The 23,051-nt window shown below is 37.9% G+C and overlaps 1 long non-coding RNA gene across 2 annotated transcripts; it reads right to left on the minus strand.

Annotated features, from left to right (window-relative positions):
* Positions 1–5,213: 5,213 nt before the first annotated feature.
* On the minus strand, positions 5,214–12,340 carry LOC131784443 (uncharacterized). 2 transcript variants are annotated; one of them, XR_010715900.1, is made up of 3 exons: positions 11,866–12,340; positions 11,256–11,417; positions 5,214–5,618 (listed from the first exon to the last, which is right to left on the minus strand). It is a non-coding gene; the product is annotated as an uncharacterized lncRNA (long non-coding RNA). The 2 variants fall into 2 exon arrangements; XR_009340202.2 differs by having other exon boundaries at positions 11,256–11,741.
* Positions 12,341–23,051: the final 10,711 nt, after the last annotated feature.

The following is a 23,051-nucleotide window of genomic DNA, read 5'->3' on the forward strand; positions in this document are numbered from 1 at the left end:
TTGAAATATATGATAATGAACTATAGTCTGTTGAAGCATTTTTGGTTTTCAGATGAATTTTCATCCTTGTGATGGCTAATTCCTACAACTTGACATGCTCTGCATACAATCAAATCATCATAAGAGATGAAATGAAACTGTTTGCCTTCCGATACATACACACTGATGAGAACACTGAATCAGAGGTTAACTTAAGTGTTTCCTACTTTAAAAAGCTCAAACCGCAAGAAATTGGTAACCTCAATCTCAAGCCATTTTTTTAAAATTTCTAATACTCATGTGACGTAGTAGTTACTAATTATTTTTCTTTAATTCTTATTCTTATTTTATTATATCCTTTGAACAACTTTTTCCTTACTGATTTATTTTTTAACAGTCTAAAATGATTTCATGATCGATAGAGAATATCCTTTTGATCAAAAGCAACGTCATTTTACTTTTATAATAAACCTTTGTTTTGTCAGTGCCACACAAAAAGTATTGAGTCAACAGATTTTCATTAACTTAGTTATACCCTGAAGCAAAAGCAAGAAATGTTTACTTTTGTGATCTCCTCAGGTGAAACAATTGTGCAAAGTGAATAAGCAAAAGCAAACGTAAAACTTTTAAGTTCCTCCCTATGTTAATAACCTTTGGGGAGAGCAGAAAATGTTTTTCCATGCACTCACAGACACTTAAGAAATTGGTTGTTGGTTATTGTGCAAATTTCATAGTATCCTAACAACAGTCTGATCGTACTTCAATCAAGATTCTCATGTCGATTACAAAGCCAAGAGCAAACTTAAGTAAAGTCCAATTTTGGAAACCAGTCAGAACAAACTTTCCACAGTCCAACAAAAACTGGACAGCAGCATAGAACAAAAAACACATTGTTCTATGATGATGTACTACAGCGCATTTCAAATAATCCCTTAACGTTGAAAATACTTTGCTTGATTGGCAAGCATTACATCAGCTATGGATAGTGATGAGGATCTTCACAACTTTATATGGGTAACTCTATTAACATACTAATACAATCATGCATTGTTGTCTCCATACAACAAAAAATGGGCAGGGAAAAGATATCTTTAAAATTACAATGCAGGGAAAATTTAACAAAAGAATTGTCATCAAGTGTTATGGTCCAGACTAAGAGAAGATTACTGAATGAACAAAGGCATTCTTACCATCGTGTTTACATTTGTAACTGTTTACAAAACAACGGATTCCAACTTGAAAGCATTTTGTGCGAACAATGTGTATGCAAGACTTCAAATTTCAATTACAGTTCTAAATCCAAAATTCAATAAATTTACACGTGCCAAAGGATGCTTCTGAGGCACTGAATATACCACTCATGGGAGGTGGCAATTTTTCCAGCAGTTAGGCAGTCATGACACATAGAAACATAGCTTAAATGACCTCAAATCACCTGAAGTCAAATTTTCCAAGCTTCTTTCAGGGGAAATTTTACTTAAGGTTGATAAGAATGCTACGGATGTAAACCAATGAGGCAATTCAAGGGTTCAGTTTCCTAACAAATTCAGTAAAACCAGCCAAAAGACCACATCCATCAGAGTATTTTATTTTACTTACTATTTACTTATAAAAGACCTTTACAGGGAGTTCTGTTAGTTTCTGAGGGAAACCTTTCAGGATTTGCAAATTGCAATTTTTCATTTCAATACTGTCTTCCCACTTAATCCTTTATCAATTCAGTTACTCCCCAGGTATCTAGAGGTTCACAATACAACAAAAGAAAGATGGTATTTTACATGACTTGTTCAGACGCTGGAGATACAAGAGTTGTGTCAACTCACTTACCATTTCCCTCAAGAGAATTGTGATTAACTATGAAATATACTCTGTCAATCTCAATCCCAAGTAACAACCACACTGCCAACTAAATACTGGTTAACAAAGAAGAGGAGAAGATGCATTTCACCTGTGCATTTCTTCAGCAATTATTGATCAATCACTTGATAACAAACATGAGGATGTTTTGCCCCACTGAGATTGGTACATTGCATAAACAAACAGATAGCACCCTCCATCTGCTCAACATTCTAGACATTCCAACAGTAAGTAATGTATATTGACACAATGCTTTAAAGTTTTTGCATCTATGGCACAAAGGCCTGCCTAAGTGTATCCATTCCAAAATCATTTTCAATATGCAAGCAGTATTCATGGATACAACACCAAATATACTCCCAACAAATTTATGTAAACCTAGAGTGTGCAATAACTCTGGAAAACAAACAATTGCTAAGAAAATGAAAGCTGACCTTGACGAAAGAATAGAGAATCGCGATAAGGGAACTTGGAGGTCATCACCAAAAGTCTAACTCTGAAACCAGAAGTGCCAGCACCCACACAAGCAGAAATGGAAAAGTTTTAATGAAAACAAAGCCTGTTTTTCTGAGCATGGCACCCCATATGCTGACAAATACTGTTGCCCAGTCGCAAAATCCCAATCCAAACTTGGCAGTTATTTAGCCCTCTGGCTCTTCATTTAAACTATTTCTCAGTGTTCTAAGTATTTCGTATTTTAAATTTGTAATGTACATCAGTTTATCAAGTATTACACATTATGCGTAAAAAATGGTCTTTTAGTCACCAGGAACTGAGACCAATAATTTTAGACCTTAAATACAACTACCAGCTAGAAAAAGGAAACATAAATTTGCTTGATATGCAATTTAGGAAGCTATCTATGAAAGTTAGTATATTAAAATAACTAAGTAGAAAAAACTTTGTAAGAGTGAACAAACAGAACTAGATGCTGTGTGTCATACATTGTCAGTCAAACATAATGCCCCTTGGAGATTTAATAGAAGGATACGGTTGTAGCAATGATAAACAAATTTAATGAAAATTAGACACCAATGCCTAGAGAAAACACTATCAGGGCTATGTAAATAGATTTTAAATTAATACTTCGAACTATTTTTATTCTACCAAAGAATTCTTTTTATTGGTCTTGATATCTTGATATTTACATGTCTGCAATGAAGATAAAGTCATACCAAGGGGTTAGACTTGCCTTTGTATAGATATTCTAGACTGTATTTTGATTTTTTTCTACCATAATTTTAGCTTTTATCAATTTCTTACTTTCTTATTTGTAATGGGTAATGATATAATCAAACATGGATGACATACATAAGTAGCACTTTGTGCAAAAATTTGCTACTCCCATGCTGACAAATACTAAGAAGTTCAACACATCTCCCCAACCCTGCAGGGACTAGGTTTGTCCTATTTTAAGAAACAGCTGCTAGTATGCAATGCCATACAGTTGCACAATGCTATGAACAGCCTTGAGCCCTCATATTACAAACATTTTGCTTCCAAATTCAAACATTTTCTTTAAGGAGGCATACTTTGCCTTAACTTTTTAGGTTACCCCTCAAATGGGTTATAAAGCCCAGTTGTTAGTGTATAATCTCTCTCTTTTTTAACCACAGTAAAATAAACAACTTTGTTTAAATGCAAAGATCATTTTTTCTTTTTTTGCCATCTTTTCATCCCTGTTATTCCCACAAATTCCAAAGTACACATACTACAAGGAATATTTATATATATGTATAATATAATAGACATATCCACATCTATTATTGAAATCTTCAAAATAGGCTTTGTGGTAAATTTCGATGCTCTGTTCAATTGTTACACAGTAGACAAGTTCATTACTTTAATTGAATGATGATAATTCAGGTTTGCAGATGATAAGTAATTTCCCTTTGAAGCAGAGGTTGCATCTTTTGCTTGCACTGTTGTAGGGTGATCTTGATGAAATTATGCACCATGAAATAAAGTGGTCAATGTTCTTTTCTTTAAGGGTTCAGATATGTTTGCTGAGTTCGGTAGAGTTTCTGTGTTTTGTGTGTTGGAATGATGCGGTGTGGTTTCTGTATCTAGTCTTGAAGTTGTTTTCTGCAAGTCTGATGTACGTCCCAGTGGTGCTGTTGTCCTTACGTGTGATGGTGGCTTGGTAGATTAGTGATGACTGGAGGCAGTTTCCGTTAAGTGGACATGTGAACTTCTGTCGGCAGCTACAATTTTGGTGTCTTTTGTGTTGGTGTTATCTGTGGTGTCATTGATGTGTTTGGATGAATTTAAAATGCGTTTTTTGTGGTTGTTGATGATCTGTTTAGTGTTATTCATGCAGCTGTAACTGATTTTAATTGTGTTGCAATTAAAGATTCCTCTAAGTTTGTTGTCCTTCGGGAAATGCTTGTCTACTAGGGCAAAGAATCGGTGTCCAATATTGGTGCTGCCATTTTTGCTGACTGGGGGGTTGAACCAGAGTATGTTGTTCCATTGTTGGCTTTTTTGTTTGTTAGTTGAGGGTGGTTCATAGTGTAGAGTGCACTGGTATCTGCATTCTTTGAGTGCTTATTGATATGGAGCCGCCCCTCCATATCAAAAAGCATTCCTCAAGTGCTTCCTGATATGGAGGGGCGGCTCCATATCAGAAAGCACTCGACAAATGCGGATACCAGTCCACTCTACATGATGAAACACCCACAGCTAACAAACAAAAAGACAGTCAACAGAACAACATACGCTGATAAAACCCCCCATTCAGCAAAAATGTAAGCACCACTATCAGACACAGATTCCTTGCCATAGTAGACGAGCACTTCCCAAAAGACCGCAAAATTAGAAAAACCTTTAATCGTAACACAATCAAAATCTGCTACAGCTGCATGAATAACACTAAACAAATCATCGACAACCACCACAAACACATTTTAAATTCATCCAAACACAACAATGACACCACAGATAATACCAACACAAAAGACACCAAAAATTGCAGCTGTCAACAGAAGAACACATGCCCAATTAACGGAAACTGCCACCAGTCACCACTAATCTACCAAGCCACCATCACACGTAAGGACAACAGCACCACTGAAATGTACATCAGACTTACAGAAAACGACTTCAAGACTAGGTACAGAAACCACACCGCATCATTCCAACACACAAAACACAGAAACTCTACCAAACTCAGCAAACATATCTGGACCCTTAAAGAAAATAACATTGAGCACTTTATTTTATTGCACATCCTTTCATCAAGATCACCCTACAACAATGCAAGCAAAAGATGCAACCTCTGCCTCAAAGAAAAATTACTTATCATCCACCAACTTCAATTATCATCACTCAATAAATGTAATGAACATGTGTCGTCATGCCACCACAGACACAAAGCATTACTGCGTAACAATTGAACAAAGCATTGAAATTTTTTGCCATGCCCTTATGCAAGTTTGTAAATTATATAAATGATGGTTATGAATATTCTTCACAAAATCCTCTGAGTGAGCAATCACCAAACAGGCTTGTAAGGATGAAAGTATAGTCTCTATTTTTCTCCTATCTGATACATATCGCCCTCTACTTCTACATATCAAGCACTGTACAACAGAAAAATCAAAACACAGACTTCCTATATGTATATCTATGTATAATTTTTACGTGAGGCACATGTATTGATAGGGAGCTCATGAGATACATTTCTAGCAAACTACAATCAACCTGACAACTAACTTGCCAAGGCTTTTCTCTTGTGGTAGCGATTGTCCTCTGAGATGACCAGTAAAAAGTCCCAAACCATTCTAGAAAGAAAAGAAAGGCAAACTAGAGAAACATCCCCTGTGAGCAAAGTCCTTAATTAATGATATGCCTTCGACACCCCACTCCACTAACAAGGAATTGTTATTGGTCTCTGAGGATAATCTTGACTCCTCTGGAAATTGCACTTTTTCAGTCATTGTTCCCTCACTCTGGAACAATTTACCAGACCAAATAAGAACTATTTAACATGTGGTAAACTTCAATTGTTCTAAATGGTTCTCTGAAAAATGTTTCAACTTTATTGTACAGTTTCTGTTTGACTGTGTCTATAGGACAGTAAGTACATAGTTGTTGATTTATTGTTTGGCAATGTTTGCACTACTCTAAATTACTTTTAGTAATTCAATCATTTATTTTTTGCTTTCTACTTGTTCTGTATATTTAATAGCCTGTGATTTCTTGAGGCAAGTGTTTTTCACATGAAAAAGCCAGTTGGAGGGTGTGGCCACCTCAGACAAACAAATAACGAGGATTCAGAGATACCATGGTCTGGTCATTACACATAATGTTCTGTCAACCTCAAATCCATCAGATAGTGAGATAAATATAGCTGTTTACACCATGAAAAAGAACTTGATATCCATCTTACACCACTCTATCCAAGCTGGAGATTCAGCAAAGCAACTCAGATTTTCTCCCCCTGACAAGAACTCCTGGTTTGACTGGCAACAAGAACATTGACAGATAAAGGGATGACTGCTTGCCCCAGGTTTTTGTGGAATTGTTACACTCCACTCACATAATGTCAAGTTACACAGAACTGAAATGAGTGCATCAATTCTCTGGTTTGGGTTCAGTGCCCAAAGCATAAATGTCATGATGTGAAAGTAATTCTGCAGTGTTACAATTTTGTCATGGAACTGTTAGCTGCCAAAGAAATCACCAAAGACCACCATATTTTCACTAAAACATTTCAATTTTCACTGGTTTGTACACTTGTAGATTTTTAAAGCACATTGTAATTCTAAATAATTTTATTCATAATTTAGTCTATACGTTCCTAGTAATGATTATAATTAGCTTTTATCATCATTGATTGCAAATTTACTCAGAATAGACTTCTAAGAGAGGAAATAAACTACTGCATGGTTACTCTGGGAGACTGGAAAGACACAAAGGCAAAGAAGGTTGAAGTTAACCAACAAGCAAAGCATTTCTAATTCAGGCCAAACATGCAGATGAGAAATTAATGCACCCACCCAATCTCCCTACTTGGAGACTTGAGGCTATTAAGGAGCAAATGGTAGACCATGAAGACACTTAGTTAATTCCATAAACTCATCTGAAAAAGGAAATCCCTTCTGCCACACTTACAAATTTTACATATCTTTGCCTAGTGATCCTTTTTATTCTCTACATTCTCCTTTGGGAGAGCCTTAATGAGTCTGCTTTAAATGCCAAGGTTAATGCTACAATTCAAGCACCAACCAAATTAAAGTACAGAACATAGAAAACTCAAACCTTCCAAAGACTGCTCACAAGAATTGACAGATACAAAATAAATGTTCTTTTATACCATTTGTGTATGGAAAAGACAATTCCTAGTTTTAACTACTCATAAATGATTTTCATTGAGTAAATATCAGTTTTACATAAACTAAGTCTTATTAATGCAAATTGTATTATGTATAGTAGTTTTTAAGGACCATGCATAATGTTAAATTTTTTCCAAAATTACTTTAAATTTTCTGCAATTCAGCTTACTAGCTGCAATGTGATATTGTGTGCATATTTTGTGCCTGATAAATCCATTAAATTTATCAAATATTTATTCGGCTAAGAATGATGCCAAAGATAATTCAACAACAAAGATAACCCCACACTTTTGCCCCCTCAGACCACAAATAGCTTTATACCCTAGCCGATCACAGGGATGCCATCAGCGTGACACACATGCCCCAGCCTTGAAATGAATAATTGAATAATTCCACCCCAATTTCAAGATCAAAGTGCCAAATTCAAGGTGGCATTAAGTAGCTGTGGTTCTGGCCACAACAGAAAATGCTGAAAGGCTGGGCAAAAATAAAGCCTGTTTAAGTCTTTCAAAAGGGCAAAGAGAGAGAAAATTCCATAAATTTATCTTGAAGATAAAAATTCCAGACAGATTCAAGTAAAATTTGAGGCAGGCTATCCAGGGATATTATGACTCTATGTTTGCAGAGCATTTGTTGTCTTTGAAATATTGCATGATGTGATCTTGAAAGATCATTCACTCAAAAGTTTATCTTTCCAGCTTGAGGTGTTTGTAATCTTCATTACAAACTCCATTTCCTTTGTTGCTGATTTCTAATACCACAGTCTTTAAAGCGCTGATTTACCTGTGACAATGAAAGTTTCGGCAATAGAAGAGGCAGTTTCATCTATAAGAAGCACATACTTGAGCAGTCATTTTTAATTCTTGTTTACCCATTTCAAACCATGTGACCACATGGCTAAAAAGGTTTATTTACTTAGAAAACTCGGAACTCAATGTCTAATTGTTAAACAGGCTATCAAACAACTTCTTTGAAAACCAGTCAACTTTACCACACTGATGCAACTATTGACATCCATTCAGCATACCTTCGACCATGCAATTTCATCTTGTTGCAATTTCATCTACTTCACCAAATTAGGAAATTCCTTAGTCCTTAGTCCTGAGTCCATGAAGACTCTTGTTCATGTATTTGTAACTTCACATTTGGACTACTATAACTCTCTTCTCTTTGGCATCCCCAAGTACCAGACAGGTTGCCTCCAGAAAGTGGTTAACGACACTGCTCGATTAATCTTTAGGATTCCAAAGTTTGATCACATTTCGTCCAACTTATCTCATCTTCACTGAGAAGAATATCTGCAGCCACATTCCATTTCTGGCATCACCTACGTTCCTGTGACCAGAGCCTTTTTAAGATCCCAAAAACTAATTTTAAGACCTTTGGTGATCACACCTTTGCCCATTCTGGGCCACTTCTGTGGAACAAACTGCTGCTTGAAATTCAAAACAGTCAGAGTGTAGCCATTTTTAAGTCTAAGTTTAAGACACAACTGTTCAAGCTGGCCTACAATTTGTTCTAACATTTTAAATAGTTTTAACATTTTAATGTTTTTAATATTTTTCATATTTTATTGTTTAATTGTTTCAATATTTTTATAGAATATTTTGTAAGGTGCTTTAGAATATTTTTAAAATTTTAGTGCTCTAGAAATGAAAATTATCATTACTATTATCATTGTCCAAGACACACAAAAGCAGTGTGGACCTATTTGTGTTGTAGAAGGCAAGATCAGGGAACATGACTTTCTACTCATGAAGAGGCAATTGATTTGACCATTTTAAAAAAACTTTAAAACTTGTTTAATTGGTGAAGAAAAAAGAAAGTACAGTGTATGGCCTTACACCAATACAGAGAACATCACTGCAGTGTGAGAGCAAATCTACTTGTATTTCCACTATTAAATGGCAACACATTCCTTGCCCATTTTTAAGAATGTTGTATTCTTTCACAAAAGCGAGCTCTAAAACTTCCCACTCCTTGACATTAAAAATGAAACACTTGTATTGCTTATAGAAACACTTGACACCTCCACTTCAAATTAACCATCCGGGAGGGTAAGGTTTGACCTTTACTCCCTGGGCACAGACGACAGTCAATTGCACATGAGTTGTACCAAGCGGGAGGGGGACATGTTGAAACAACACATAAGCTCTAGTGTTTTATCATAGGAATTAGAATGTTTGTACAAATAAATTTAAGACATATTAAATATAAGATGACTCGCCTTGTTTGGCTCACTAAGTGTCTGTATGTTCCCCAGGCTTTGCCTTCAGCCACAAACACTGTAAACTGAAGGAACTCACTCTATATCCTTTTTTCTTTGAGGTCTTTGTCCTCATGAGGTCGTCCCCACATCATTACGACCCTCCCATCATCAGCTAAAACCCTAACAGCATCAAATCTTTACTTGAAAATGCTCCCCAAGTCAAGAGTCAACTGACGCAGTACAAGATTTCCAAGATCAGGAGTATGCGCAGTGATTTCGGTAAACATTCTACGTGAACAACCCTCCAGCACTTTGGAAAGATGCAGATTTTTCCACCAAAAGTAGCCCATTCTCCGAGTTAGGAACTTCAACTTTTCTTTTGTAAAAAAATCAAGAAACTTGACAAAAAGATTCTACCTACATTATGATTGTTACAATGCTAACCTCATCACCACAAAACACCTGTTCAACCCAACACCTTGTTGTAGATTTCGTCCAAGGGGCCATACCAGTATGAAAATTACCTCTCAGACCTCTTGCATCATTGAAACCTTATAATTTCAAGGGTTTTTGGGCTTGACTGGGACTCGAAAGACCAAGCGTAACTCTGTTTCATTGGAGATTTATATGCCCCCTCTTTTAACCTGCTAAAAGGTACAGATAATAGCTGTATTTAAAATTAGAAATTATTCACCTTAGTGCCTAGCGAGTTCTCCTGAATAGACCATTTTTTTGTGCATTATTTTATATTATTTTATTTTTCTTAGCAATAGAAATGGACCTCGCAAGAGATTCATATGTTTTTAGTAGTGCTTAATGAGATATTACTAAATCATGTATTTTCATATTTTTTTAATTATAAGCAGGTTACATTTACTTTTCTATTTCTTTTTTTATTGTAAAGTGCCATTGGGCTAAATGGAAATGGCACTACATTAATTTTGTTGTTGTTGTTGTTATTATTATTATTATTATTATTATTATCATAATGAGTTCAGTTATAAATAATGCTGATTAGAGGGCCTGTTCCCACACCGAACACGATTGTTCAACATTCCTTTCGGCTGACATTTCGCAAGCAAAGAATGGTGAGTTCCTTATTGTTGTTTATTTCACGCGCTTGAGATGTATTCACACTCTTTGTCTTTCCACATGACTACATTTGCGCTTTTCTTATCGTATGAAAATCCTATCAACTGTAGTTTCCATCGTATTGTAATAATAGAAATACGTCATTTGTAAAAAAGTTCAAGCCCTTTCCTGCGCTGACCGACAATACTATCCAACAGTTCCAAATCTCCAAAACTTACAAAAAATCCTTATGAGCCAGTAGCATTTAGGACAGCAACAACCATTGCTAAGAGAAATCCTCAAAGAACCGATAATATCCTACAGAAAGAAGTGTTCACTCAGACATGCTAGTGAGAAAAATTGTTACGAGGGAGAGAAAACCGAATATACCATGGAGTTTCGTGCAAACATGTGTCGCTAATACAGAGAAAACTGGACGTACTACTGAATCATTTAGGCATGTCAACCTCAATTTACACGGGAGCATTAATTAAGCCCGTTTCTAAAGCAAAGAAATACTTTTTATGAGCTCGCCTATACCCGTCCCAACCCCTATCCCGCCTTCGAATCGGAGTATGTCCCGGTCTCGCCTTGCTATCTTCAACTCGTATCTCGCCGTTAAAGAATCTCGTATCCCACATCCCGCCTCGATTTTAAGCCTCATCCTTCATCCTGCCAAACCTATGTAGGACCCTCTCTACCGCTTTCATTCAGTATACGGGATTCACTGTTGGATTTAGTAGACTGAGCACGCAGGAAATCTGCGGAGAGCACGTTAAGGTTGTTAAATATGTTTTGATTACCTTTATAACTAAGATGCAGTCCTCCCTTGTTTAGGCCATTCTCTGTGATCTTTAGATGCTGGATAAGTTCCCATCCATTCTGACGGCAATAGCTCTTTAGATGTTTATCGGCATCTTTCACTGCTCCATTGAATTCATCCCTTGCACCTTGTAGAAGTAAGCCTAAATATGGCGGAGAATGAATCTTCGATTTGTCTACGATCGATTCAGCATCTTGCAACAGTTTTTATATTTAAGGTTATTGGAGCCGACATAGAGAATGTCTTGGTCCGGCGAATGCTCCAGGTTAGCTTTGAAGTTGTTCTATATAGCTTTTGAGGTGGCCCTACTGAACAACTTGACCACTGCTCGATGGCCAACGTCTTTTTCTAGCTTTTTACAACATATACTTGTCTTTGTTGAGGAAGCTCCAATTGATAGGGTTGTACATCAGTGTTGTAGCAAAAAATGCTCGTCACAGACATGTCCAACCTCACTTCCAAATGGCTAAACGAAACGAAGTTAAGTGATGAATATGTATACTAACCGGTTGCAAGAAATGGATTACAAGCTATAGTTGTCACAATTCAAGGTAAAGAAATTAACAAACGAGAAAACAAAAGACACTTACAAATGTCGCCGAGATCTGGGTCAACTGCCAAATTAAAGACGATGTAAAGCGACGTAAAGCAACGTAAAGCGGCGTAAAGCGATCGATAGAGACGGTTTAAACAGTTAGACGGTTCAAATAGTTCAACGGTTGATCCGAATGCATAAAATCCGCGGTGAAGACTAATACAAGCGACATAAACAAAAGGAAATTATACAGGAAAGAGTAACAGAATATTGATGAAAGTTATGCGCGCAGAACAAAAGGCCTGAATGAAACGTGACAAAAGAAGAGTACGAATTTGTAATCAACCGAATTTTTGGCGGCAACAGTAATGGAATTATCGGAGACCTTAGCAATGGCCTGTGTCCCATCTTCATTGTTCCTTTGTTTTTGTGTTTTAAATCTTTTTCTTTTCCTTGCTAACAACTTGCCATTGGTTGCGCATTTGTATTGTCAGAAGGTATTTTGACGCCTCCTCATAAATTGGATCCATTGCCAGAAATGACGGACAAAATGGCGGAGGCGGTGGTTTGTTGCTTGGAAACGGAGTATTTAAAAATGGCTGGAGCGTTACAATAACATGTATGGAACAAGGAACTAAATTGAAAAATAAAAATACCTCGAGATGCTGCACATGTTTCCCCGACCTCTCGTTATTTTTCTGAACATCCGAAAAATTCGAAAATATAAATGGATAAATTGACGAGACTTCCTTGTAAGGTACAAATGCATATCAAATAGGGTGTTTTTTGCTCCAGTGTAACTCCTTCAAGTGTCTGAGATTTGTCTGAGGTATCCTCAATCAATGGTCGTAAGGTTAGGCGTCTTATGAGAAATAGTGGTTCCCCGACCTCGCATAACATTCTCCTGTTGTTGCAGTTTCTTTTAGAGTATTTCGCGGCTTCCTCCCATGCAGGAAATAAGTTTCAAGGGAACTTAAAAAAGACATATTTTATCCTGTAAATACGTCTGCAAATCGACCGATATGAGTGTGTGTAATGTTTCGAGAAACCACCGTGTTCTTGCGCAAAATTTCTTTACGACGGGCTTCCATTTTCTTTCTCCCAAAACAATCTTTTTAACCTGGCTTATCCAGCTGTATAGATAGTCCATGTATGTGGGCACAGAATGTATACCCATTGAAAAAATTGGAGGTTTGAATAAACCATCCATTAAACACGCGCGTTCTAATGCATCGAGGAACGAGGACCTGTTATAGAAAGCCTAGATTTACACACTTGTAAATTTGATTTCAGAAATGCAGATTCCCTTCACATAAAATATAAGAAACCCAAAATATATTACAAAAATGTCAGATGTAATTTCAAGGTACATGCAGAAAAGCTATGAATGGAAAATCTTTGTCCCAGATACACCGTTGTCATACATAAAACAGGCAGTGAATATATCATACCTATTACTAAAGATAAAGAATGAAAATGTTCAGGATGGATGTGATTATACTGACTTTCTCAATGCCATAGTCATAGTTTGCACGTCTGTTTGCGCAATGAATTCTTAATAAAGACCTTTATTATTATTGTGTTTGGGATGGAGAACGACGGATTTTGAAGAACTGTATGGCGAACTAGGTCAATAATCAATGACAAAAGAACTGGCTCGGGAAGTAAGTGGTTTTTATTTATCGAGTCCCTGTGAGGTTTGATGAATAGCAGAATCAGTACTGAATATGTCTCGATCGAGAGCAGACGGGACCATGAGCTCCTGATTGTTATATTTTAGAAATTTTACAAATTTCCTTACAGTTTCTTATATTATTTGGACGCCATTATGGACGAAATGCGCAAGCGCGGCCGCCATCTTGTCCAATATTTCTGCCGATGTTACAGCTACAGCGCTACTCATTACGAGATACTAGAAAAGAGCTACCTATATAGAGTAACTAATGGAAGCCACTGATACAGGAGCTTCAGATATAGAGCTACGGATACGGTACAACTTAAACAAAGCTATTAATATGGAGTTACTTTTACAAAGCTACTAATTGGTATCTCATTATAAGGAGCTAATGATAGGGAGCTACTGATGGGTAGTTACTGATACAGAGTATCTAATATGGAGCCTCTGATATGAAGTGAATGATACAGAAACCACTGATACGTATTAAGTAACAGGGGAGCTACTTATATCGAGCGTCCGATTCAAAGATACTGATATGGCGCTACTCATATACGGAGCTACTAATACGGAGGTACTAATATGGTGGCAGTTTTATGGAGATACTTGCATGGAGCTACTGATAAAGGAGCCACTATTACGCAGCTTCTAATACGCAGCTACTTATACGAAGTTATTTGAATGGAGCTACTGATTAGGATTAAGAGTTAATGACGCCGCTGATACAGAGCTACTAATACAGAACCACTAACACAGACTTACTGATTAGAAGCTACTGATATAGGGTAACTGATACGAAGGAAGTGATGCGGATCTACTCATACGAAGCTTCTGGCGCGGAGTTTGTAATACGGAGCTTCGGATACAGGAGCTAGAGAGCTAGTGATACGGAGCTACTAATACAGGACCTACTAATACCGAGCAACTAATGAGGAGCCACTGTTACGGGGCTAATATTGCGTAGCTAATGATGAGGAGCTGCTGATACAGTGCTACTAGAACAGAGCTACCGATATCAGGGCTACTGATACAAGAGCTACTGATAAGGAGATTCTGATACTGAGCTACTAACACTGAGCTACTGAATAGGAGCTACTGATAAGGAGCTTCTGATGCGGAGGTACTGATAAGGAGCTACTGAAACGGAGTTTCTGATAGGGAGCTAAAGATAAAGGGGCCATAATAAGGAGCTATTGAAATAGGGGCAACTGATAAGAAGCTACTGAGACGGAGCTACTAATATATTGGCTGAGGATACAAAGCTACTAATGAATTCCAATATTATTTATAAACTATATACCACATTGTGCATGCAGAGGGAAATGTAACTTGTAGATCTACTATGAAAAAGCTTCATATCTGAGGATCTCCTGCTTGAATTCTTGAAAACTTAATGTTTTGTAAGTGTCTGGGAGAGAGTTCCATATTTTGCTAGCTACGTATGAAAAGTGAGTGCAGACCGTAAGTCGTTGTTTTTGGGTTGGGAAGGGCCAGGATACAATTTCCGCGCAAATTGTAGGATGAAGACCGTACGGTGAACATATCTTTTAAATAACCTGAATAATTTGTAAAGAACAGACTCTTATATAACGTGATCATGAAGTTCTGGAGGCGTCTAATGAATAGAGATTTTAAGTTAACTTTCCTTAGTAGAATGTCATATGGAGAGCTGTAGTCCTGTAGTATAACCCTAAGAATGCACTTATTTAGATTATCTACTTTGTCGGCATTGCGCGCACCACAGAAATGCCAAACAGAAGAACAGTAATAAAAATGCAGCAAAATAAAGGCTTTACAAAGCTACAATAGCGTCTCCTTATCAATAAGTTTCCGAAATCTGAGCGTTAAATTGATTACTATTTTCTTACAGATAACTGATACGTGATTATCAAAAGAGAACCTATTATCTATTGTCATCCTAAATATGTCTATCGAGTTCTTTACTGGGAAACAAAAATTGTGCTCAGTTTTTCCAAGGATTAGAGCTTAGTGCTTTTTCTCGTTAACAGTCATACCATTGTTTTTATACAAATGAATAAAGGGGTAAGTTTCTAAAGAAACTGTGGTGCTGCGTCGGTGGGAGAGTACAGCAGGTAATATAGTGTTAACAACTGGGTTGTTAACACTAAATTACCTGCATTGTTTTTATACCGCTGATTTGCGACATTAAGAGGCTGTCCGCGTAAGAAGGTATAAGGCAAATTTCGGTCCTGCACCGATTTCCCTTAGTTTTTCAGTGAAAGTCAACAATTCTATCCCATGTACAAATATCACATTTGTTTTGATCAATTTTATTTTTTTTTTATTTTTACGAGACAACTTTAAAGGTCACCCCCAAACTACTCAATTTGTCTTCTGTGACCCCTATAATTAAGCTATAAATATCGAGCGCTACCAAATCCTTATTTCCTAATCTACAAAGCTGATTATTTTACGTATTTAAGAATGGCTTTATTTAAATACTTCAAAGGTAAAACGATTGCATTCTGTAAAATTTTTACCGAGTTATGAAACTTTCAAAATACCTTATCGTGAGCATTAAAATTTGTGAGGAGTGAGTTACATGCGGTTGAAAGCTATTTTCTCTTATGTGGGACCTGATCTAGAGTCAAGTCTATTGCGGCTTAAAAGTAATTAGATAGAGCAAGTTAAATATAGAATAAAACTTTTGGGCACTCCTCATCCTGCGCCGTAGAGAGCTTTCTGAATTTAATAAATATTCGCCGTCTTGATCGAAACCAACGATAACGTAGTCCGACCAGCAGACAGGTTTGTAAAGCTTAACAGCCCTAAAACACTTAAAGGTGCAGGAACAATTATCTGATGGAGTATCAAGATCGATATTAATCATCATTTTGGCCTTTTTTTTAACGAAATGGCTCAAATATTCCAGAAAGTACTTTTTAATTCCTATATGCAAATTAACTGCAGCCTCCTGGCTGCAGCGATCGCGTTTATACGATACACGCTGAGCTACATAACAACATTTAGCTATTCAAAGAAGTGTTTTTAAGAATGTGGAAACTCAATAGTTGTATCATTTCTTGTATGCACTACGTAAAATTTTAAGAGCCATTTTCTTTGAACACAATGCGCTAACGGAATCCAGTTTGTTTTGATAAATAAAGTTGTTCTTTTCGCTCAAGTGTTTTTATCTCGATAAAACACGGTCCGACAGTTTATCAATATCAGGACCGAGAACCACCATAAAATCATGTAATAAATAATGAGAGGTTGGTTTGTACATTAGAAATAAGTAACATATCACGTTTACACCTTTTTATTTGAAATATAGGTGTGTTGAAGAACAATCAAGGAGGGAGAGCTTTCTTGCGGTTAATAAATTACCTTATGCAAATTAGCTACAGAAAGTTGTGTAATGTGTAGTCCAGGACACATCTTTTTTAGCGTTTTCTTGATGACAAAGAGTTGTGTTTTTCTTTTTTTTTCTTTGTATTATAGGAATTTTTTTGGTATTTCATGACAAAATTTTGTATTATATTTTTATGACCATTTTCATTTTCTACGAGGCGCCAAAAAGGAGCCGTGTGTTTCTGTTTCACCTAATTCAATTACTGATTAATTTTGAAAAAGGAATTCGACGGCAGCTACATTTCCTTTCATTACAGTTACATCTCTTCAAAAAGACACGAAATGTTTTTTGCTTAAAGCTTATCAAAGTAAAACTTTTCAACTTTTCTGTGTGGCATTTCTATTTCTTGCGAAAGAATATTTGGCAAACTTGTTTATTTCTTCCTAATTCAATTAAAATCTGTCGGAAACAAAAAGATTTTTCGGCAAGATTTGTTTCCTGGGGCGTTTTCTTTGTTAGCACTAAAAATGTCTGCTATCCCCCCAAATTTTTCTCTTTACGAAATACTTCAAAGTCCATGCGGTTCTAGTAGGGAGGAAGTAGAGCATGTTTTGCTCTCGGAGTGTAGCGCAGATATATCCGCCCATTTGGCTAGCTGCCACTTATCAAAATGCAGTGAAGCTACAGAAGCCAAGTTAATCATGGTGAGAGCGGGAATTCAGCATTTGTCGAGAATTCAGCTCGAGGGAATGACCATCTGCCCGAGGCACAGACACTTACTAGGAAGATTCTGGCGAAGTCCAAGATCGTGCCAATACCCTGGCCATACTGGGAAAGTTACAGGTGTGACGGGCAGCCACGTCATAACCTTCCAACTAGCTGACGAAATAAGACTTATATTTATAGAAATCGCCGCTGTAGGATCACGTAAGTACCAATAGCCTCGTGGCTCTCTCTAGTTCTGTTTCCTCAAATGTCAATACCCCTACAAGTTTTTGTTGTTGTTGGTCACATGTCCATTTCCCTTGGTAAATTATTGGTTTCGCAATCGTAAATACAAAAATGCGTGTTTTATTGTCAACCAAGGAAATGTCTTAAATTCTTTTATGCTATTGCTACGCTAAGACTACTGGGCAGCCTGGCTGGTGGTAATGAAGGAAACAGATATAGTCCTGAGCGGTGAATCTGCATCTCCTTCCCATGCCTCGCGCGATGTCGCCCCTCTTTTACTCGTCTCTAAAGTTCGAAAAACTTTTCCTTTATCTCACACCCACAACGACAAGTGTTACGCACGATAGAGACTATAGGTCTCCTAGATGTGTTTGAAACGCCTAGTATTTCTCTTAGAAATGATTTAGGCTAAGCTAGACGATGACGATGACGATGATGAAGCATGGACGATTTATCAGTTGCATTGATGCAATTTTATAGCTATTTGCACCACTTGGCGGAAGAAGCATTCTGAGCGACTGTTGGGTTTGGGATGGCACAGTTCTACCAAAGGTTCAGTCAACCAGGAAGCTGCGGATTCTGAGAGGTTTGTTGGATATTTTATTGTTTCTAAGATACCTCACCACGCAAGGTGTTTATTCGCATGCCACGCCATACATCGAAAGCGCATGCCAAGTACGAAACTGGGACAAAGATTGTGTTGGTGGCTGCAGATTTAACTTTCTATGGGATAACACAGTTACCCCTCTTTTCCTTTGTGAATCCCTTTCTTTACCGAATCGTTCCTTCGAAGAGAACATGTCCAATAATGTCCGTTCATACCGTCAGTAAGATTGTTTTATCTTATAGAGCGGCCAAAGCTGATGGAAGAACAGCCATAGGAGCACATGCTACTGAAATGGAGACAACGCCATTTCGTCAGATTTCTACCTCTAATAGGAAACCCTTTTCTAGTCCCTGTTGGACTCCAGCAACTCCTGAAGCAACTTTACGTCAGATCCCCGAAACAGAGATTCTTGGTACTTACAATGCTGCGATGGACGAGGTTGCCAGAAATGTTCCTTGCAAGCGACAGCCACTGCCATCACAGCTTGTCTTGTGGGAAGAAAGCAGTCCAGCCCAGCGACAGTTCTACATCGAGAAAGCGGTTGAAGACTGTATGCTCGTATGTAATGTGATAGCCCCAAACGACGGCGAGACGCTCTTTCGCGCCCTGTGTTCTCCAGGTGGAGAAAAGGATGAGACAGCAGAAGCTGATGATTTGTTGAAATCTTTGATGACCGTTAACTAAAACGCCAAAACCAAAAGCATCAAGACGCAAATTCTTATGCGTATAAGTAATCGGTTAGCACATTAAAAGAACTTCACTCGCCATATGGAAAGTTGTCTACACGACAGATACAGAGAGCGCGGTGTCATGCAAGAACGATAGGTCCCGGTCAAGTGCCTGAGGAGAAGGTACATCATCGTGTTCGCATTGATATGACCAAAGTCGATCATTTCGTTGAGTTCATTAATCGCCCACACTTTTATCAAGACGTGTCTTACGGAACTAAATTCCTTAAGCTAGACAGTGGCGAAACCATCGAGATGCCGAACGTGGTGCGTACCGTGACGCGGTCTACGATGATTAGCCTCTCAGTCGCACCGCTTTATTCAAAATCCTAGAAGTCAGACAAGCTTCACAGAGAAAGTCGTTACAAGGCCTTGATAATACTGCTGCCGATGGCTCTGCTGGTTTCCAGAAAATTGAAATGATTGTCAGTGATATAGAGAAAGGAGGAATGAATAGGCAATGGTGTGCTGAGGTTAAGGAAAGTCTTCAGAATGAAAAACTCTACTTAAAGACCAATTGTCGCGTTCACTGCAATCCAGAGGAAGCTTTATGTCCTGATCATTGCCGCAAGTTCGTTTTAAGTGACGAACAAGATCCCGACTTCCAGGAGAAATGCTCCCATCAACACACAGAAAACTGTAACGAGTGTCAAAATCTGCGAAATGTCTTAGATGAAGTCGAAGACAAAGTTCGAGGTCCATTTTGGATCCCTTACGGCAGTGAACATCGAGACTATCTGCTATACGACTTCAAACTGGCACAGATATTTTTGAGTGGAAGGCTCCTATTGTTCGCTCTGTAAACCAGGAAGCAGCAAAGCAAGATCAGCTAAAGACGATAAGTACTGATCAGAACTGTGCACTGGTAATAATGGACTGGGCAGTGACGTTCCTTCAGCTTAAATATCGTGAGAAGCAGTCAGATTGGTTTGGCAAGAGAGGATTGAGTTGGCACATCTCGACGGTGATCACACGTGATCCGAACCTTGAAGGAAGACTGGAACTGCGGTCGTATGCCCATCTGTTTGACGCATGCCAGTAGGACTGGTTCGCCGTGTGTTCAATTATAGAAAGCACACTGAGAGAAATTAGGACCGAAAAGCCTCACATCACCTGGGTTTATCTGCGGTCAGATGAAGCTGACTGTTATCATAATAACTCCTTCATTGCAGCAGCAAGAGGAATTGGTAAGCGGGCTGGTTTAGAAGTTAGTCGGTACGACTTTCAGAGCCACAATATGGCAAGGATGTATGTCATAGAATTCTGTGTTCGATGAAAACATGCATCCGACGTTTCTGCAACGAAGGACACGACATTCTATCAGCGGGAGACATGAGGAGGGCACTTTCTGAAAGACCAGTGAAAGGTACATCCGCATGCGTTTGCGAAGTCGACGAGGCGAAGATAACCTTAGAAGTGAACAAGATAGATGGTTTTAGCAAGCTTCACAATGTCCAGTTTGAGGAGAAAGGTATTCGTGTGTGGAGGTCGTACCGAATAGGGTGTGGCAAGGAAATCTCTTTTGACCAGCTGGTGTTAAGAGTGGTTGACTGAGAGCCAAGTACAGGGTTTCTTTTCTCGCCTTGCAGCAAGCAGAAGAAGGCAACAAGCACACTCAGAAATCGAGCACAATCCAAAGGAACTATTTCTAGAGGAAAAAGAAGCTGAAAGACAACAGCTAATGGCGCACATTTCTAACGAACTGAGGCCGTAACACCCTCTGTCTTACGACGCCTTTAACTTGTGCGAGTGTGCGAGAGATAATAAGCTGAGTCTTTTTAATGTTTCACTGCGTAAAGAAATCTTGCGCTTTTTTGAAGTACCATTTAAATCAAGAGACAGGAAAAAGACCTGATTGAACAATTGATGTCCTTTATACAAGAATGTCAATGCTTTAATGAAGTGTAACACACGGGCCACGGTTGGGACTACTGTAAGCATGGAGCCCTGGCAAATCAATGATAGGGCATTTGCAGTGAATTTGTTGAGAAGCAATGTGCACCGCCTCTAAGTACCCTGATGTACAGTTCTATATCGATGAATGAGAGCGCTTAAAGCATTAACATGTAAGCAAACCCGTAAAAATCATTTTAAAATTGGCGCCTGTTATTTTGTAAGCGTGCCTTTAATTTCAAAACAAAAAAATCATAGGTCTACCGTGACCGTGAGTCATGTTGACCCTCACTCTATAGCGTGTACGAGCATTTACAAAAGAGACTTTCTCTATTGCCTCCTCAAAATTTTCTCAATTATTTATGCCTTTAACCGAAGTTACTAAATTCGCTTACCTACTTTTGGAAACGTTTATTAAATTAAATATACCGATTTCTATCGGTTGCATAATTTCTCAATTTCGTCTGGGGAGATTTTCATACTCTCGATGGCGAAACATCAACATATCATGATATAAATGCCGAGCTAAATATTTCTCTAATTTGAGTTCATCAGCCGTGAGACAATCTTTTAATGCTGATATTGCGTGACCAGGCTAGTTCACGGCAGTCCACAGTCACGCTGAGAAAACTCCACCTCATGATTAACACAATCATGAGAACCAACTAAGTCGCAATCTAGAAAACTTTCATAAATAGTGAGACGAAATTTTTCCCCAAGTAAGGGTGAATTATTTTCCTGAAGAAAAACGGCAAAAGAGGTCTGAAAAAGATTATGCACAAGATAAAACAATCGAGCGAAATGAACAACTTAATTGTCAAAACAAACTGGATTCCTTTAGCGCATTGTGTTCAAAGGAAATGGCTCTTGAAATTTTACGTAAAGCTTCTAAAAAAGGATACAACAGATGAGTTTCACATTTATAGGAACACTTCTTTGAATGGCTAAATGTTGTTACAGAAACTATTTTTGACGTGTATTATAACACGAACGCATGAAGCTAACTTGCATATAGGAATAATTCACGAAGTATTTTTCCGGAAAATTTGAGCCATTTCGTGAAAAAATGGTCAAAATGATGATTTATCTCGATCTTGATACTCCATCAGATAATCATTGCGGCATCTTTAAGTATTTTAGGGTAGTTACGCTTTAGAAACCTGTCTGCAGGTCGGACCGCCTTATCGTTGATTTCGATCAAGATGGCGAATATTTATGAAGTTCACAAAGCTCTCTGCGGCGCAGGGTGAGGAGTGTCCAAAAGTTTTATTCTATGTTTAACTTGCTTTATCTAAGCACTTTTAAACTGCACTAGACTTGACTCTAGATCAGGTCCCACGTAAGAGAAAATAGCTTTCAACCGCATGTACCTCACTCCTCACAAACTTCAATGCTCACGACAAGGTATTTTGGAAATTTCATAACTCGGTAAAAAATTCTATAGAATTCAATCGTTTTACCTTTGAAGTATTGAAATAAAGTCATTCTTAAATATGTAAAGTAATCAGCTTTCCCTAGATTGAGAAATAAGGATTTAATAGCGCTCGATATTTATAGCTTAATTATAGGGGTCACAGAAGGCAAATTGAGCAGTTTTGGGGTGACCTTTAAAATTGTCTCGTAAAAAATAAAAAGAATGAAAATGATCAAAATAAATGTGATATTTGTACATGGGATAGAATTGTCGACTTTCACTGAAAAACTTAGGGAAATCGGTGAGGGGCCAAAATTTACCTTATTCGTTCTTACGCGGACAGCCTCTTAAACATGAGGCAACACGGAGCCAATATTTTGGCCGGATTTGCGGTTCAGAGGAAATGAATTGAAGACCTTGCGGTTTTTAGCAAAATCGCTATTGTGTGCTATTCATTGTTTACTTAACATGGAGAGTAATAGAGATGAAAACTTTGGAACAAGTTGACGCCGTGACAGATTGGAAATACTGAAATCGCTGGATGAAATGCGGGGACTAACGTACGTACCGCGGCAAAGTAAACAGAAAAGGAATAAGTCACTGTGTGATTTAGCTTAAGCCACGGATAAATCTAGAATGATGACAACCCTCCAACTCCGC

This window comes from Pocillopora verrucosa, chromosome 12 (assembly GCF_036669915.1).
Source record: "Pocillopora verrucosa isolate sample1 chromosome 12, ASM3666991v2, whole genome shotgun sequence".
NCBI classification, from domain to species: Eukaryota; Metazoa; Cnidaria; class Anthozoa; order Scleractinia; family Pocilloporidae; genus Pocillopora; species Pocillopora verrucosa.